This window comes from Tachypleus tridentatus, chromosome 13 (assembly GCF_004210375.1).
Source record: "Tachypleus tridentatus isolate NWPU-2018 chromosome 13, ASM421037v1, whole genome shotgun sequence".
Classification (NCBI taxonomy): domain Eukaryota; kingdom Metazoa; phylum Arthropoda; class Merostomata; order Xiphosura; family Limulidae; genus Tachypleus; species Tachypleus tridentatus.
Window position 1 is genome coordinate 82,042,852 of NC_134837.1, and position 19,048 is coordinate 82,061,899.

General features: G+C 33.5%; 1 pseudogene; it reads right to left on the reverse strand.

The window, feature by feature from the left end:
• Nucleotides 1-17,526: 17,526 nt before the first annotated feature.
• The window catches only part of LOC143236202 (TNF receptor-associated factor 4-like), a 51,629-nt pseudogene continuing 50,107 nt past the window's right edge, over nucleotides 17,527-19,048 (reverse strand).

Below are 19,048 nucleotides of genomic sequence, written 5' to 3' on the forward strand. Positions count from 1 at the left end.
TAGTTTAACTGTTTTAACCAGTAAGAAAAATTATAGTTGAAAATTAAACATTTTCTAAAATTTTGCTTTTCTTTCTCAAATCTTTATTCTTGAAAGATTAAAGCCCTGAAATTTTCTCTCCCAGATCTTTACCGTTTTCACATTGTGTTCAAATTTATAACACAGAACGTCTTACAAATAACCTTTTATTGTAACTATCTCATAACTGCTTGACCCTGTTCCTAAACTATCACTCCTGTAGGGTACAGATAAACTAAAGATGAAGGTTAACAGAGAAAATTGTACAAGTTGGTGTCAACTTGTGTTTGTTTCCCTGGATCGTATTTAGGTAGTCGAGTATTGTGCCAACAGTGTGGATGTCATTATACTTGCCATTGTCTTCATCTTCTGTTATTATTCTCTCTCTCGTTCTCGAATTCCAATAGTCATATGAATTCGTTAAATGCATGTAGATGTCCAGGAGTTAAAGAAAAACCGATGAAACCTCAGCAACGTATGTATGTAGTAGATAATTGTGAATACCACTAGGGATGTAGTTAGTGTTTAAGAAACAGCAAAAAAGGATCTGGACAGTTTCTTCAAACATTTCAGGTTCCCCCATTAGATGGGTGGACTGAGGTACATGTGGTGTAGCATCTGATGTTAAATCAATATCATTCAGTGATCACTACTCAAGTATTTAGATGAGAATGAATTTGATGAACTAGTAGAGAATTGGATGACTCGTAAATCGACGAAATTGGAGATATATTGTACATGAGACTTTAGTTACCAAAACAACAAATTATACGAATGGTGTAATGAAGTTGAGAGTAAACATAAAGCACCTTTTTAACATTATCAAACAAGTAGAATTTGAAAACCAATAAATTAAATAAATGATTTTAAAGTTTTAAAATTAAAGGTAAGTCCCCTTTTAATTTGGTTTAAATGTAAGAAGATTCCAAGGTTTTAGAAAAACAGGTACATCCAAAAGAAATGGAAATTGATACTGATGTAAATGCCACATCACCAAATACAGACATTAGGGTTATTGGGTTACCTTTTATGAAAACTTGAATAAGAAAACTTAGCGGAATAGCTAATGAAAAAATTATACTCGCTGGTTTTGGACTGATTAGTTGTAACCCTCGATTTAAATTTAGCAAAATTACTCCACCAAAAACTGCCAATAAAACCAAGTATAAATTGTTACTCGAACATATCCAGAAATTTGTGGGAACACTTCTCATCACAAGTAACAAAGTCCAGGGAACTACTGTGCACAGAACCGTGTAAAAAGAAATCACAGTGTAATGTACTTTAGATAGAGAATTGCTACACACAAACAGTAAAGCATCAGATATAGCACCACATGTTGCAATCATGGCGATAAAATGTCTAGATTTTGAAAACTCGTCTGCATTGTTTGTTTCGTCTGTTTGTAAAGTAATACGACTCCAATCAAACACAACAAAACAGCGAGGACGTCCGCAGGCTTACAACGATGCTTCAAGAGACAAATACTGAAGAGCATTGTATACAAAGGGCTACAGAAATACAACGAAGCTGCATCTCCTATCGGCAGTAGAGTGTACGAGTAAGTCAGCAGAGACAAAGCTAAGGAGCCAAAAATACCACGAAGGAGTAAAATTAATATTGTTTTTCTGTCGTACAACATCCGTGAATTACTGAGTAGTACAACTGGCAACAAAATAAAAAGTCGGTAAAGACTGTTAAAACCAAAAATGTTCTCTGTATTTATTCCGTCAATGAGTTGAACGACGAGGCCGTAGAACCCTTCTCCTGTAGCTGCTATCAGAAGGAAACCAACTCCTATACAGTTCATTATAAGCGTTAGCACTTACAGGTAATAAAGGTCTGAAAAATAAATAAAAATATTGTTGAATATACACACCAGATCGTAATTTGCAAAATAATGTAAAACATAATTCCAAATAGAAAATGTGTAAGAAATCAACAAATGGCATGTAACTGAATTTTATGAAATCGTATAAAAGTATTTACAGAACAAATCATCAGACTTTGTCTGGTTGGCTTTGTTGTACAAGTGTTAAATACTTTAACCTTCATATATGTTGATTCTGTAAAAAATTTAGAAAGGAAGCACGGGCAATAAAACTGTGTATATCTTTAAAGTATGCCCATCTCTATATAATATTGTTGTAACTTCATTCTTTCGTAGAAAAGATCTTTTAAGATACCTGTCGAATCTAATTAGAAGAACAGATCAAGAAAATGACAGCATTTTAATTTATTTCTTCTTTAAACCTTTCGAGACTTCCTTTTATTTGCAAATGTTTGTTTGTTTTGAATGTCGCGCAAAGCTACTCGAGGTCTATCTGCGCTAGCCGTCCTTTATTTAGCAGTGAAAGACTTGAGGGAAGGCAGCTAGTCATTACCACCCACCGCCAACTTTTGCACGATTCTTTTGCCAATGAAAAGTGGGATTGACCGTCACGTTATAACACCCTTACGGCTGAAAGGGCGAGCATGTTTGGTGCGCCTAGGTTCGAACCCGCGAACCTCGGATTACGAGTCCAACGCCTTAAAATACATGGCCATGCCTGGCGATTTGCAAATGACATTCACGACTAAATAGGGTGGACATGAGTGATAAACCTTAATTAACATGAAATAATTCTACTCTCTTGAAACATCTCTACAGTATTCTCAAATATGTCGTGATTATAATTTACTCTCGAATTTACGAGAAAATTTAACATCAAATCGTTTAGAACTTTATAAGTGTTTTAAGCCTAGCTTGCCAAACTTTTCGATTTCTTGGTCACGAATAAAACCTACAACCACTTCCAGGAAACAACAAATTACAGACTTAAACTACAGCTCATAACAATGTCTACAAGGAACCTATTAGTAATTTTTAAATTTGCAGGCTCAAAAATGAAGTATATTTTTTCATCAATAAAGATTCTATATGGGAATTAATTTAATTAAACACATTATTTATTTCGACAACACTGAAAGAGATGCCTAACAAGGAATCTATAATCGCAATAAACCTAATAATATTTACATTGTCAATGAGAAACATAACTCTCAAATATTCCAAATCATATAATCTACAGGTAGTCTACATTTATAAGAATACTTTTCAATTTTGAGTATAATATGTAGTAGCTATTTATTATGTAATAAATATAATTAAAACGATCTTTGAACCTTGATATTATCAACAGTTTACACATGTTCATTTTATTAATAATGTCGTATTTGCATCTTTTATAACATATACATATTTAGGACTACTTCATCATGTATCAGGTACATATCTAGTTCGCATAGTAATTCGTTTTTTGATCCAATTTTTATCGAAGTACGTTATGTACTGTGTAGGAGTTTATCTGGTATGGTTAGTATGTTCGAATATTTGTGTATGAATTGAGATAATCTAGTTCTTGGAACTCTGTATACTGTTGTAAGGAGTGTGTTTTGGTTGTTTGTAGTTTGGTTTTAATTATTTTATTGCTTACAGTTATCCATGCTGGAGCTGCATAATATATTACTGGTCTAATATACGTTTTATAAATTTTTAGTATATTATCTGTAGATGCTCCACTGTTCTTGCCAGTTACATTCCTAGCATAGTTAGTTCTTCGACAGACTTTATTTTTAATTTCGTTGACATGATTAATCCAAATTAATTATGATCGAAGGTTAGACCTAAAAATTATGCCGATGAGGCAGTCGGGAATAGTGTACCATTCATATATAATTCTGGCTGTTGTTTTTTGTGTTTTGTCAATTTCGTAAAGACTACGAGTTGTGTTTTGCTGTGTTTATTTTTATTCTATATTTGACAGTATTTGCTTATTCTATTTAGTTGCGGTTGTATGTTGGTGGCTGCTATTGTTGGTGTTGTGGCACTTTTCCAGACCGTCACATCATCAGCGAACTGTGAAGAAAATCCATGATTAGGATCCTTCAGTGGCATATTGTTTACATTCATGATGAAGAGTATAGGGCTAACCACCCCTCCCTGAAGAACACCAGCTTCTGGAGTAAATTACTCAGAAAAGGTACCCTCAACATTCACTCTACCCTTTCTATTTTCCAAAAAGTTAAATAGCCAGCGAATAATTCCACGTAGTAGTCCCATTTCAATCATTCGGAACCTTAAACCATCATGCCATACAGTGTCGAATGCTTTTTCGATATCAAGCAAGCAATGCATTCATTCTTTTGTTGAAGCTATTTATTATAGTTTTGGTTAATCTAATTAAGTGATCTATCGTTTCTCTAAATTTTCTGAATTCATTTTGTTCTTTTGGTAATTTTGATGTTAACTCCAAGAATGTGGAGAGTCTATTACTGATTATTCTTCCGAGACTTTATATACAGTTGGTCAGGCTGATTGGTCGGTAGCTATTAGTTTATTTGATGGCATTCCTTCCTTATGGAACAGTGATATATTAGCGAGCTTCCAAGAAACTTGGATGTGTCCTGAGGATAGAGATAGATTAAAAAGTGTTCTTAGGTGGTCAAACAATTTCGGAGTGCCCTTTATTAAAAGGATGGTTTGTATTTCATCTTCACCTGGTGATTTATTTTTTGTGTTTTTTATTGCTTCAAGTATTTCTTGTAGGGATATTTCTTTTGTTAGTAACGTGTTTTCATAATTTGTGACAGGTCTTGTGTTTGTCTCAGTTATGTTTATTGGAAAAATTGGTTCAAATTGTTTTTTATTGTTCAGTATATGGTTGGTGACTTTATTATAGTGCACTATTTCAGCAAGAAGAGGAATAATGAGATAAAAAAAGTTCAACCACAGCTGGTATTGTTTTAAGTGACAGAGCTGAATGTGAAAAGAATTTATCTTGAGTAGTTAACTAACTTAACCATGTAATTCATTGCCTGTTTCGTATTGTATGGTAAACTGTACAATATTTCCACCGGTTTAAGTATTCATTAAACTGTCTCACATTTTTTCTCTTTTATTTGAAAATACGATAAGAATATCATTGTCGTAGTGGAAATAACTGTTATTTCATATCTTAGAACAATAAATAATTTGTGGTTATTTTGGTATCTTGAAACATTTTTCATGTTGGTGAAGTAGATGTAGAAATGTTCTAAAATTGTAGTGGCCTTTTAGCATAAACGAAGGTTATATACCACAATCACTGTTTAATAAGGCTTATACTGGTTGACCCTGATTTTGTGCCATGAGGAATACGCAAAAAATACTGTTTGTTACGTATTATAACATCTTTTGAATGGGTATCCGAATTATAATGCCACGTATGTTAACATACTACAAGAAATAGTAAATTTCAAAGAAAGGGTAACTGGAATTTGGATTTAGAAGTTAATTGAACAACAATATGTATTAGATATATAACATTTGCCAACAAGATAGATACCAACAGCTTTTGTTTCTTTACACAAATATACTTTAGTATACCAACAACAATAGGATTTATAATAACGGTTATTTCAGATAATAGTTTTACATAAACGTTTTACAAACTTACAGATAATACTGAGTTTCCTATCTGGTCTGGAACTGAATAATTTGTCGACAGTTCACGAGACGCAAATTAATTTTATGTTGATGAAAAGATACACTTCACTTCACGGGAGTGCTAGCTAGTTCTATTCCAGACACGTGAGTTTTTTCCCGACGACAATATCTAATGTTTTCATAGAAATACTTGAGTCCAACGATAATTCACTGAAGCTGTTATGTTCGAAATCTATAAATAGCCCTGCTCAATTATAGCTTCCCAGGCTTATAGTATACTGACTGCAGCGACCCAACACTATTAAACTGTCTCTTGGCTTGTCGATTTATAAGATTTTAAGGTGAAGTTGTGGAAAGTTCTGCTGGCAAAAGTATTCGAAGATACGCTAGTGCTTTCGTAAAATATTTATTGTTGATTCTTAGAGTCGAGAATCATTCACAAATTGAGAGAACAGGTGAAATTTGCGCAATACACATTTAACGATACAAGTTGTATACATATCTAAAATATATATTAAATGAAACAAACATAGATATCAAAATAATATTAAATCCATTACATGTTTCATTCAGTATGAGTTATATATAGCTCGTTACCCTTGAATACGTGTAGAAGGAATGACTAATGAAGCAGATAATATAAGGATTGTGGATAAATCATTGTGAGTTTAGTCTAACTTAACTATCATATTAATCTCTTTACTGCTTCTCTCTTTGTCTTACGTAGATATGCTTTTCTCCAGTTCCAAAAGCCACAGAGCTTAACACTGAACACAAAGATTCTACTGACCAATACGAAGGTGAGATGCTGCATACATACAACTTTATTATTTTGAACTCGTTTGTTTGTATTTTCGTTACAATTGTGTCCATATTATTTTCTACGTAACATTTCTTAATCCTTCTGTATTGCAGGCACTTAATAATCATCCTAAAGTGTAGTGAAGAACGAGTGTAACAAAACTTATATGGTGTGTGTGGGTTGTTTTGCTTCATTTTTAGGTATTTTTTCGTTCTCTGGTGTGGTTGGCTACAATATCCCTAGATGACAGCACTGAAGGCATATTTACTGAAAGGTTATTTTAACGCAAAAGCTACACATTCTGTTAAATGTAAAGAATGAGTCTCGATTTTAATGTTGCATATCTGTACAACTGCCACTGACCCACGAAAGAGGGAGGGCAGGCTACAAGAAAGAAAATCATAGCTATTCTTTCCGTGTGCATCTGAACGTTTGGACTGCGCGCGTTCCAAAGTGTATTATAGTCAACACAAAATGTGATTTGGATACCTCATATTTCGTTGTTTAATTTTATGATACCTTTGTAATTATGTGGCTCTTTAGACAAATAAAACACAATGAAATTTTCATCAAGTTCTTAATGTGCAAAGGAATTTATAAATTTTCTGTCCTGGTAGTTAGGGCGTTCTACTCCAAATCTACAATTCCTGGCTTCAGTTATCCGTCACACCTAAGGTGTTTCCTCTTTCAGCAATACGGGAGTTTTAATGTTACAGTCAACCCCATAAGTATCGATATCTCAAGAACGTTGTGGGAACATTTTATTTACTTTCTTTATCTCTGCCATAGGTATGAGATCAACATTACATACTTATGAGTTATATTTACACAAATTAAAATAAAAGTTTCTTTGTTTGGAATTAAGAACAAAGCTACATGTTGGACTACCTACGCTGTGCCCACTGTGAGTGTCAAACCTCTTTGTGATATAAAGTTCAGTGCTGAACCACAACTAAAAAAAATAAAAATAAGTGACTTAAGCATAAGTTAATATCATAGTTAAGTGAAATCACAAGTAAACCATCTATTACGAAAAGCAATAAAAGTCATTATAAATAGAACAATTTTCACTCTACTTTGAATGGAATGGATAATTGCTTTAGTTCTCGAATTAATAAGATTATTCAGTGATCATAACTTCTGGATAATACTTAAATTAAAATATTAATGAATTAAGTGACTGATTAAATCATTTAGAATAAAAGTGAGCTCGCTAAGTGTGATGTACTTAACACACTCGGTTCTTCACACAGTCAGGATTGTATCACTTGAAGGTATTACTGTGAACGTTATAACGTCAAACTCATTGATAATATCTTTGTGCTGTGTATAAACCCACCAACACAAACATTCTGATGGAAGGAATTGAACAATGGGGAGCAAAATAGATGAAATGCTTCGCGATGTGTTACTTGATCCTTTCACTTTTTCTTGGGCTTCTCCAGACGTTTTTGGTTAAAAGGAAGATTAATAATTTCAGGTTCTATGTTGACTACAGGATATTAAATCAGGTCTCCATCGTCTAACGTATTTACTGTTATATATTTATTTTAAATTATACTTTGTTTCAGTTTAATATATATTTAGAAATACATGTAATTTATACTATTAAATGTCTAATGCAAAAGTCTTGCCTGTTTTCTAAATTTGGAGAAGATTCTCGAGTGTAAAAATCAACAATATATGTTTTAGGAAAGCACTAGCGTATCTTCGAATATTGTTACCGACTGAACTTTCGTACGCCTTACCCTAAACCTTTATGACAAGACGCACCAAGAGACAGAATAATATTGTTGGTTTACTACAGTTAGTATACTATAAACCAAGAAAGCTATTGTTGTGATTAACGCTTCTTAATCGGAAACGTGCAGATAATTGACCAGGAACGTTTATAAATTTCAAACATTACATAATTCAGTGAATTAACTTCGAACGTTAGTATTTCTACAAGGACATTACGTATCTTTGTCTGTGAAAACTAAGATGTAAGCAGCGAGAGATATATTACTCATTAAGTGAGCTGTGCCGATGTTAACTTGATATTAATTCGCCTATTGTAAACCATCGATAAAATGTTCATTTCCGCACCAGATAGGTAACTCACGTGGATTATAATTTTGCAAAACTTTTACACATAAATGATAATTTACAATAATTGTTTGTAGTAACGATTATTATAATCTGTATTGTTGTTTGTATATTAAAATATATTCATGTTAAAAAGAAAACTGTGTTTATCAATCTTGTTAGCGAATGTCATAAATTACATACATATCAGCATTCAATTAAATTCTAACTTAAAATTTCTGGCTATTTGAAATTGTAATATGTAACATAATAAATCGGAGATTTATACGAAATAAATCATAGTACGTAACAATTGCTTCATAAAAGTGACGTTCTGAATGATGTGTCAGGAACAACGTGTTGTATTAGTGTTATTCAGGGGATATTTACAAATACCTGTTATTGAAACAGTTTTATATCGATGGTCCATCAATATAAGTCTTGAAACATTCAGTCGCTCATGCTAAAGCCTTATCATAATCATATTATGGTGTTTTCGCCCACATTTGAACACCACTTGAAAACTTTGAGATTATTTTCTAAAACTACGTCCATTTAGTTTTACTGTAATAGTTTCTAAAAGCACATTTCTGTGTATGTACTCATTCCTACCTTGTTTTTGTACTTTTTTGGCGTTGTCATTCCGTGTATAATACTTATTTTTTTTATTTTATTCACCTCTCTCTGTAAACAATTTCTTTGAAGTGATTAATAAGTGAACATTTGTTTTATTTTTATGATTCAACAATAGTATATATCGTTAAGATTATTTGTAGAATGACCTCAGATATGGCTATTTTACCATAAAATTGGCTACAATAAATTTGTACTTATCACCTGCGTAATCTGGTTTTTTGAGTTTTATGTTGAGGAACCTAAAATAAGGAAAGAACGTATAAAACATGTGTAGCTGTTCGTATATTTATGTGAAACACTGGATAATAGCAATTAGGTGCTGAAGTCTATAACTCAGCACTAACACTTATTTCTAAGCATCATAGAGTGATAGATTGAATGTCACAGCCATGCTGTTTCTTGGTACTTCCCTACGTATTAAGCATCACTATGTTTAATGTGGTATATGTTCTTGAAACAGTTTGTTATAATTCACTGGAGTACATAAAAATGTGTACAGGTGATATACGTGTGTAGTCTTACATACTTATATGAACAGTATGTAAAGTCATTCACAAATCTTGCATAAACCGAATGGTGCACTTACACAATAAACATGTATTGACCTCACGTTTACAGGAGAATTAAACTGTGCATGTCAAGACATGTTGCAGCATTATATTAATAGTTTAAAGTAAATAGTTTTATTAGAAATGTATGTCAATGAACTTACTATCAATAATATATTGTAGTTCAAGTTTTTAAAATTATTTACAGTATAATTCCTAAATTTCAAAAGAAATTATATAAATAAATTTACAATCACAACGTGTTAGCGTGACTTCATGAACTGCACTCCTGATTGTCCATTCCAGGTTTTTTAATCTTTTATTGTTCTCATATTGTTCAACTACTTACAGAATCGTACATTAGATGTTTACCAACTACATTATTAATTACGAACCTTCGATATTTTTCCTCCATTAAAATATAACTTCGTCCCTGCTATTTTGGGTTTATGAGTGTACCTCATAATCTTACTTTCAAAACATTTTAAACAAACAAGGTTAGGAGAAAATACAGTGTAATTGTATACAATCCAAAAAACTTGGAACAATTCAGTTCTAGTACTACAGTGTTCCGTATAAAACATTTGGTTGGTATGCCGTCAGACAAAAGTTTCAAAAACTTGTTGACTTAAAGCTTTTTCTTTTTTAAGCATTAACTAAACTTTCTGCAAACTGTTGTTTGTCATGAGAAATGGATCTTTAGAATACATTTAAATTCATTAAGCACTAGCAGTTCGGGCGGCTGCTGTGTCGACCTCAGGCGATATATCAGGGGGTTAGAGACGATGACATGGAACCAGAAGACGCGTTTCCAAGGCGTCATATGATGGAGGTTAATAGAATTTAAATTCATCATGGGAGAAAATTTTATGGAAAAAAAAAGTCTAACAATTCAACTATAATACACTGTCGCTTTTAGGCCCGTGATGGGCAGGCGGATAAGACATTCGACTCGTTATCATTCGACACTAAACATCCGCGGGTCGCGGGTTTGTATCCTCGTCACACTAAACATGCTTGACGTTTTAGCCGTGGGGGCGTTATAATGTGATGGTCAATCCAACTATTAATTGGTAAAAGAGTAGTCCAAGAGGTGGGTGGTGATAACTAGCTGCCCTCCCTCTAGTCTTACACTGCTAAATTAGGGACGACTGGCACAGAGTGGCCTTGAGTAGCTTTGTGCGAAATTCAAAACAAACCAAAACTATCACTCTTATGATTATACATTATACTTAATATTAAAAAATAAACTGTTCAAACTCTACAAAGATATAGTTTCTGTCTAAATGTAATGTTTACGATACTTTAAGTTAACAAGAGATGATAGCTTTAATTTTACATAGAGATATAAACCCTTAAATGTGTATTCAAAATATTCTGTAATCTCAGTATTTGACAGCATATGTACATTTCACTAACGTACAATTTTGTATACTTTCAATATTCTACCTGACATACAGCGGTCATTCAAAAGTTTAGACTGTGAATATTTTTTAGATAAACGGTTTGATTTAATTCTACTTTTAATATTTACTTAGACATCAACATGTAAAATGTATAAGATTTCATTATATCATGAAAGGTGACAGTTAGTTGTTGCTGGGTGTTGCTGGGTGATTTTGATTAGTTTGGTCACGATTTCAGTCTACAATAAACAGTCTAATTTTTATTTTAATTATCTCATGTTATAATTTTTCAAAACTGATAATAATTATACTACTTGTATAGGTGGAAGATGATGATGTCATCAAGTATGTCTCAACTTGTCATCAATATCTAGATTTAGTTATATGTCATAAATGTCCAAGTAAAACCATTATTTTGACGTCTATCTTACTGTTTCGCTAGTTTGGCTTTACAAACTAAATATGCTATGTTGAACAAGTCAGTTTAAGACATTGTCACTATTTATGATAGTATATTATACTTAATATTGAAAATATATTGTTAAAACTCTACACAATCATACATTCTCCACACAAATTTAATGTTCGCGATACTTTAACTTAACTAGGCTTGATAAGTGTTCACTTTACATAGTGGTGCATGAAGTGAGTATTCGTGATATGTGACGAGATGTCTCAGTTAAAGAGAAATTTTTATATAATTTCTATTTAATTAGGGCCTGCATGGTCAGGTGGTTAAGGCGCTTGACTCGTAATCCTCGGGTTCGAGGGTTCGAATCTCCGTCACACCAAACATGCTCGACCTTTCAGTCATGGGGGATGTGACGATCAATCACACTATTTGTTGGTTAAGAGAAATCGAAGAGTTGGCGGTGGGTGGTGTTGAATAGCTGCCTTCCCTCTAGCATTACACTGCTAAATTAGGGACGGCTAGCGCAAATAGAACTCGTGTTGCTTTGACGAAATTTAAAACAAACAGCAATAGATTATTCACGAACACATTTTAGTTTATAAATTACTGATTTATATATGTCTAGCTCAGTATTTTATGATAAATAACATTTATGTAGAAACCATATCTGTGAAGTGTTTTAAACAGGTTTTTTTTTTTTGCGATATTCAGTATGATGTATAATCATAAATACGACAACGCATTATAATTTACTTGTTCTGCTTTTGTTTTCATAAAATTATCTCCCCCTTTAAACTATAAATTCTGTCACCTCTTCTTTCATGACATGCTAGCAAAACGCCCACCAGAGGAGTGACATGAGACACTTGTATTAACTTCGGTAACTTTTCTTCCACTATTATCTTTATTACGTCCAAAAATAATTATGTTTATTTCTTTATGATACAATATATTCTTATCATTCAATTCTTCTTTAGTATCATATAAGTTACTTTTCAGTATCGGTAGTCAACTTAGTTTGTTTACAATCATAGGCTTATAAATTCATAATCAGCCTTTCTTTGTCACCAAATTAGTACAGACGTAAAAAGTTTGTTTTATTTCTTTTAAATTTCGGACAAAGCTACTCGAGGGCTATCTGCGCTAGTACCTACTTTTCCAGCGTAAGACTAGAAGGAAGGCAGCTGGTCATCACAACCCACCTTGAGCTACTCTTTTAGCAACGAATTGTGAGATTCACCGTCATATTGTAACGCCCCAACGTCTGAAAGGACGATCATGTTTGGTGCAACGGGAATTCGAACCTGCGACCCTCAGATTACGAGTCGAGTGTCTTAACCACTTGGCCATGCTGGGCCAGATTTAAAAACAGGAAAGCAATAACTTCTCAAAATTAGAAAAATTCTCAACTACCTAAACTGAATATTGTTGCAAAATCTATCTCAATCCTTAAATCAAATTAGCAGTTTAGCTTAATTGAAATTACTGCTTAATAATGTACCTTATTAACTTCGCCTTGATTATTCCTAGCTGTGTACTACATACTAAAGTGAATCACATACCAGGAAACCATGACACAACTAATCAAACTCTCCTGTGCTGTTGGAGAATTTTTTGTATTTTCACATTTATTTCTCATCATTTCAAGTGTTTTTTCTCTCACTTTTTCAACAAATACGATTTACTTACTCTCCAACTGTCAATTCATTGTCACCTTTTTTTTCACTACTCTGAAGGAGTGTGATCTCCTACTGTTAGTACAGTTTCGCTGCTTTATAAAGCTCTACCTTTGTTACGCTAATAATTCTCAAACTGTCATTGTAGTTTCGTTAACTAATTTAGACGCGTCACATTTTGAACTGCTACTTTGGTGTTAGAAAACTTCTGTTAATCAGATTTCCGTTTTCTTTTCCTTTTACAAGTTTTGTATTTTTCAGAGGTAAAACTATAACCTAATATATAAATTAAAACATAAAATACAGACTTACTCCTTACTTTGTTCTTTGTAGCAATGCTTCGTGGAAAATAATTAAAAAAACATCTACTCGCATCCAGTTAAAACAGAACTGACCTTCTTCTTCAGTAAGATAACAAACAAGCCGTTAGCAAAAGTAGCCAAGAAAAATAAGGAACTTCGACTATGGTATTATCAAAATAAAATAACCTCATGCGAAGAAAAAACAACACTGCAGTTGCCCACTTACTGGATTAGAATTTAAATGATTTAGATTTAAAGAAGGAAGAGGAAATGTTACGCCTTCTTTACCCACGTCGAAAATACACGAAATAACGTATTTCAAAATTAAACGATAACTACTGAGCGTTGTAACTAAATTGTTTATGTGTTACTTGTCGTTGCTTTCATATAACATTTACATCTTACGTTATTTAACACGTGGCGCAGAAGAAATTATAGCTACTTTTATAAGTAACAATCTTCCGACGTCATGCTTTCTGAACGTAAAGCTTCGCAGTTGCTTTACATACGTTGCCGTGTGGTAAATATAAGTACAAACGATATTTGTTCCCCTCTTTCCTTGCACAAGTAAACAGAGACACAAAACTATCATACAAGTATAATGTTTGTAGGTGTAATATCCCCCTTCCTGGTGGTACAGCGATATATTTGCGAACTTGACTCGCTAGAAACCAGGTTTCGATATCGCTGGTAGGCAGAGCACTGATAGTGTATTCTTTAGCTTTGTACTTACCTTCAGGCAATTGAAGTAGATATATCTGTCAAGTTAGGTTTACAAGTGAACAATGGATGCGGTAAACGTGAAGTTCAGCAGTGTTTTGCTTTTTTTTTGTGTGGTTAAATGCTAAGTTACACAGTGAATTTACATGTGTTCTGCACACCACAGGTAGAGACCCCGACTTTAACATTAGAAACCCTAAGACCTATCGCCACGCTGCCATTTCTACATCATACTTAATTGTTGCACTACGACTATTTTGTTTTATTTCTGTAAATGAATTGAATATTTCTTTATTCTTTTTTATCGAATAATTAATACAAACCCATATAATCAATATACATTATCACAACTGGCGTAGCTACGTAATGTCATGAGACAGATTTTCTTATCCTTCATCAGAACACGTTAAAATATACACCTTTCAGTATACCTGTGGTCCATACTGACCCCGCAAATGGTTAATGATCAAAACTTTGAGGCTATGTTGAAAAATTCGCATACTGGCTTCTCATACATAGCACTGTATAGATAAACTGTAAGAAAGACTGAGTACCATAAGTATACAACATGTGCTTTATTAATACAAAATATGAAATTTATTTATATCAATTTTCTCATATTTAAACAAAAAAATTCAATAATATAGGGCCACTTCTTCTCTAAATGACATCTCACAATTAAAATTAATAAAATATTGAATGAAGAAAGAGGTTTCTCGAATATGTAACAAAAAACACCAAATTGTACGAAAATGTGCTATAGGTCCGAACGGGACCACGGGGGTCGAACTACATCAAACTTTGTTTGAGAAATAAACTAATGCCTAATTCTGGGCATCCTGTAAGCAAAACATAAAGTGTTTCTCATACACTGCTGGCCAATAAACATAGAGACAAAATATGCATTTTGCGTTGTTAGACTCAACCACTTATTTGAGTAGAACTTCGAAAGATGAAAATAAGAAAAGTGAAAATAAAAATAAAAAACATTGTTAGCATTTAATAGGGAAAATGTAAACACTATGAAATTAGCCAAAATACTAGCTGGTCAAAAGTTTAAGACCATACCAAAAAGCAGTCATAAAGAGGGTAGGAAATGCCCATCAACATCTTCTCAAGAGTGACAAGCACGGCCGTGATTGCGAATAACTGCAAACATTCGCTTTGGCATGGTTAATATAAGCGTTTGCAGAAGGCTGGCTGGAATGTTATTCACGAAAATCATGCACTATATGGAATTGACGTCTATTTCTATAGACTTCTCTTGTCATCTATTCTCAAACATTTTCAATGGGGTTCAGTTCGGGCGAACACGCTGGATGGTCCAAAAGAATCATATTATTCGCCATGAAAAATTCCTTTGTCCTGCGGGCACTGTTGATTCCAGCGTTGTCTTGTTTAAAGATCCAGACATTTCTAAACAAACGAGGGCCTTCAGTCAATAAGGATACTCTCTCCAACATGCCAATGTAGCCAGCCGCTGTTTGACGCCCCTGTATAAGCTAAAGCTACATTGTTCCATGGAAGGAGAAAGCACCCCAGATCATGATCGAACCTCCTCCACTGTGTCGTGTAGAAAATGTCTCCGGTTGGATATACTTATCGTGTAACGTTGGAAGTCATCTGGACCATCAATGTTAAATTTTTTCTTATCAGAGAATAAAACCTTCTTCTACTTTTCTACGTTCCATGTTTGGTGCTTCTCAGCGAAGTTTAACCGAGCTGTTTCGTTGTATGGAAGGAGGCGTGGCCTTTAAAGACGTTTACGGTTTTTAAAGCCTTTTTCTCGAATATGCAGTTTTATTGTTCTTTAGCATGCATTCTGCGTTCGTAAGGGCCTTAATCTGGTTTGACGATCGGCTGGTGTCTTGCCGGACAACAAGTCGGATCCTCTTGCTCAACGTCGGCGAAATTTTCTTGGGCCGAACATTTGAAATTTTCGTTCCGTATCCCTCAAGGTCTTTTAAGAAATTTGAAACAGCAGTTTTACTACGCTCAATCTCACTAGCGATGGCGCGATGAGAGAGACCTTACTTTTGCAGCTCGGTAATTCTGCCAGTCTAAACTCTGTCAACTTTTCAGCCTTTTCCAAGTTTTAACCAAAGTAACACCAGAGGTGTAAATGAAAAATGTTGACAACACTAATGCTTGAATACAAATGACTAAATTTCGTTACGTGTTTACCGATTAATGCTTCGTTTCAGTAAAGTCTTAAACTTTAGACCAGCTAGTATTTGGGCTAATTTCACAGTGTTCACATTTTCCGTATTAAATGCTAAAAAAAATCATTTTTATTTTCCCTTTACTTATTTTAATCTTTCGTGTCTTTAATTACATCATTGGTTAGCCGTAAATTAGAGTAAAATTAGATCTAACAATAACTCTGCATAAAACAATATTATGAGCAGTCTAAAACGGATATATGGTTATAACACTCGACTCTCACTTTACGGGTTGGAGCTTCAAATCAGCATCTCTTCAACTATCGTTATGACTTGGCGGCTTCCTTCTAGTCTTTCATTGTTTGGTTTGAGCGATATTTAAACCATATCGTCAACGATATATGTTGTCACCAGAAGTGTCAATGAGGCTTCTCCCTCATACTTTCAAGGGATACATATAAATTAAGTCTAACATGAATATGGCATGTGTGGAGAGAAATAAGCTAGTGAAATGTTATCATATTAAAGGGTGCAAAACTAAAGGAGAGAGGATCCTAAAGATGCGACGTTTTATAAAATTCCTTGTAATTATATATGATAGTTCATAAAAACTTCACCCAATTATCACAAGCATAAAAACACAAGATCTATTTAGCATTTCAAAATATATATGCACATAATCAACAGTAGTAAAATACAACATGTAACTTTATTTATTTTCAACGGTGAAAAAATATTACTTCAGGACTAAACTGTTCACATCATACCAGTTATGCGTCTTTTGTTTAGATAAACACAGAATTGTCGAATTTTTATGAGTAAAATATTTAACAACAGAACATATCTATGTCATGACATTTTATATAGTTCTATTGTTACCCTCTTTTTTCTTTTTCCCTAGCAGAAACAAATACTTACTGAGAAACCAACTACTATCAAATAGTAATTTATAATACCGATAATTCTGACGTAGTAGTCACTCACTATACTATTAAGACTTAGTGGTACCAAAGAAGTTCCATAAGACTTATGGTACAAAATGAAAATAATTTCCTATAGTAAAATATATTAGTTGACGAAAAAACCTACTTTCTGTAGCATGATTAGATATTTTTATTCGGTTGACATCACAGACTGAACTTACTTTTATGTCTTAGCTCTTGTATTCTGTTTCGAGGAAAACAAATGTTCATTTAGCTTCTGTGAGCATTACAAAAAAACAATAACAAACGAATCTACACGTTATACTATTTTAAACTAACAGTGAGTTTATCAGTCGTAACACTCAAAATGTATTAAATTAAGCTTAACATGACTTCCAAATACTATGCAATTCCAAATGCTATTCCGAATGCGATTTTACTAGAGTTTGCTTTCACCTTGATAAAATATGTGTTGTCTTTTACATAGTTGAGCTTATTCAGAGTTTCATGGAAACAAATCTCGGAAAACCATAGCCTAAACTGTCTGGTTCTTTACTTGGCCGCTGAAAGTTTTTCAAGGAAGGGTCTGGCACGAAACTTTCGACAATGTGACGGGCGTTTTCTGGAGAGGCGGCAACTGATCAGGAAGTGTAAAAGAAACAGTGTGTGAAAAGGGCCAAGAAAGGATTGAATCATACCCTCCGGGCAAAATCTTTATATACACAGACAAGTGACTACCTTCTCTTGCTCCGTTGCCGTTCAGGAAAAGAGTTGCCATCAGTTTGTAACCATACTGGCTAATCTAAAACGGGGAACTACTTAACTCGTAGCTCTTTCTGGATTTGGCTTCTGATATCTTCTGGATATAATCACTAACCACCCATAGCAGAATATCAAATGTATTATTAAGTGTAAGGTCCTGAAACGCATTTCGAAGTGAAGTGATCTGGTGTTGTTGCTTCAAGGCAAAATCACTCATCAGGTCGACGTGAAGGTTGGTACTTGACTCCATGTGTAGCTCCAGAGCAAAACGTGAACCCTAACGTTAGAGAAAAAAAACACGTCACTTTATTTTTTTTTTTGTTAATACTAATTCAACATAAACAGTTTATATTAGTTTATCAATGAAAGTGGAGTTATTTCTGATGTTGTTTAGAACATGTATTCTGCACATTTAAACTTCATAAAATTTATTTTGGTTTTAATAAGGAATTTTTCATAAATCAGTTACGCAGATTTTGGAAATAATATTTTTCTTTTATATCACACAAGGATTTTTTACAAATCGGAAAGGAAAATAAAACACTTACTTAGATAAAAGTTTTTACAAAATAGAACAAAATATGTTTAGTCATTTGTACAACCTGAAGATGTGGCAGCGACGAATAAATAATATTGAAAAGAAAAATAATGTCAAAGTGCATGCACAAAACTATTCACAAATCACACGTCGTGGGTCCTTTTAATAGTTTATATACTACTGGTGTGTTTCTCGTGGGTTTATTTGTTTATTAATTTAGCTCAAAGCTACACGAGATCTGTCTGCGTTAGCTATCCCTAAGATAGCAGTGTAAGAAAAGAAAAAAAAGCAGTTAGTCATTACCACTCAACGCCAACTCCGGTACAACTCTATCTACCAACAAATAGTGGGATTGACCGTGCAATATAACACCTTCACGGCTAAAAGGCCAAGCATGTTTGGTGTGATAAGGATTAAACTCGCGACCCTGAGATTAGGAATAGCACACTAACTACCTGGACATGCCGGTACGTTTCTTGAGGGTTCTAGAACATTCTAGCAAAACAATAATAATAATAACATCTTACAAATTTAATTATTTGTGATAGTCTATTAAACGCCAAAATTTATGTTCATAATCTGTAATATAAGTTCAATACAGCAGATTTA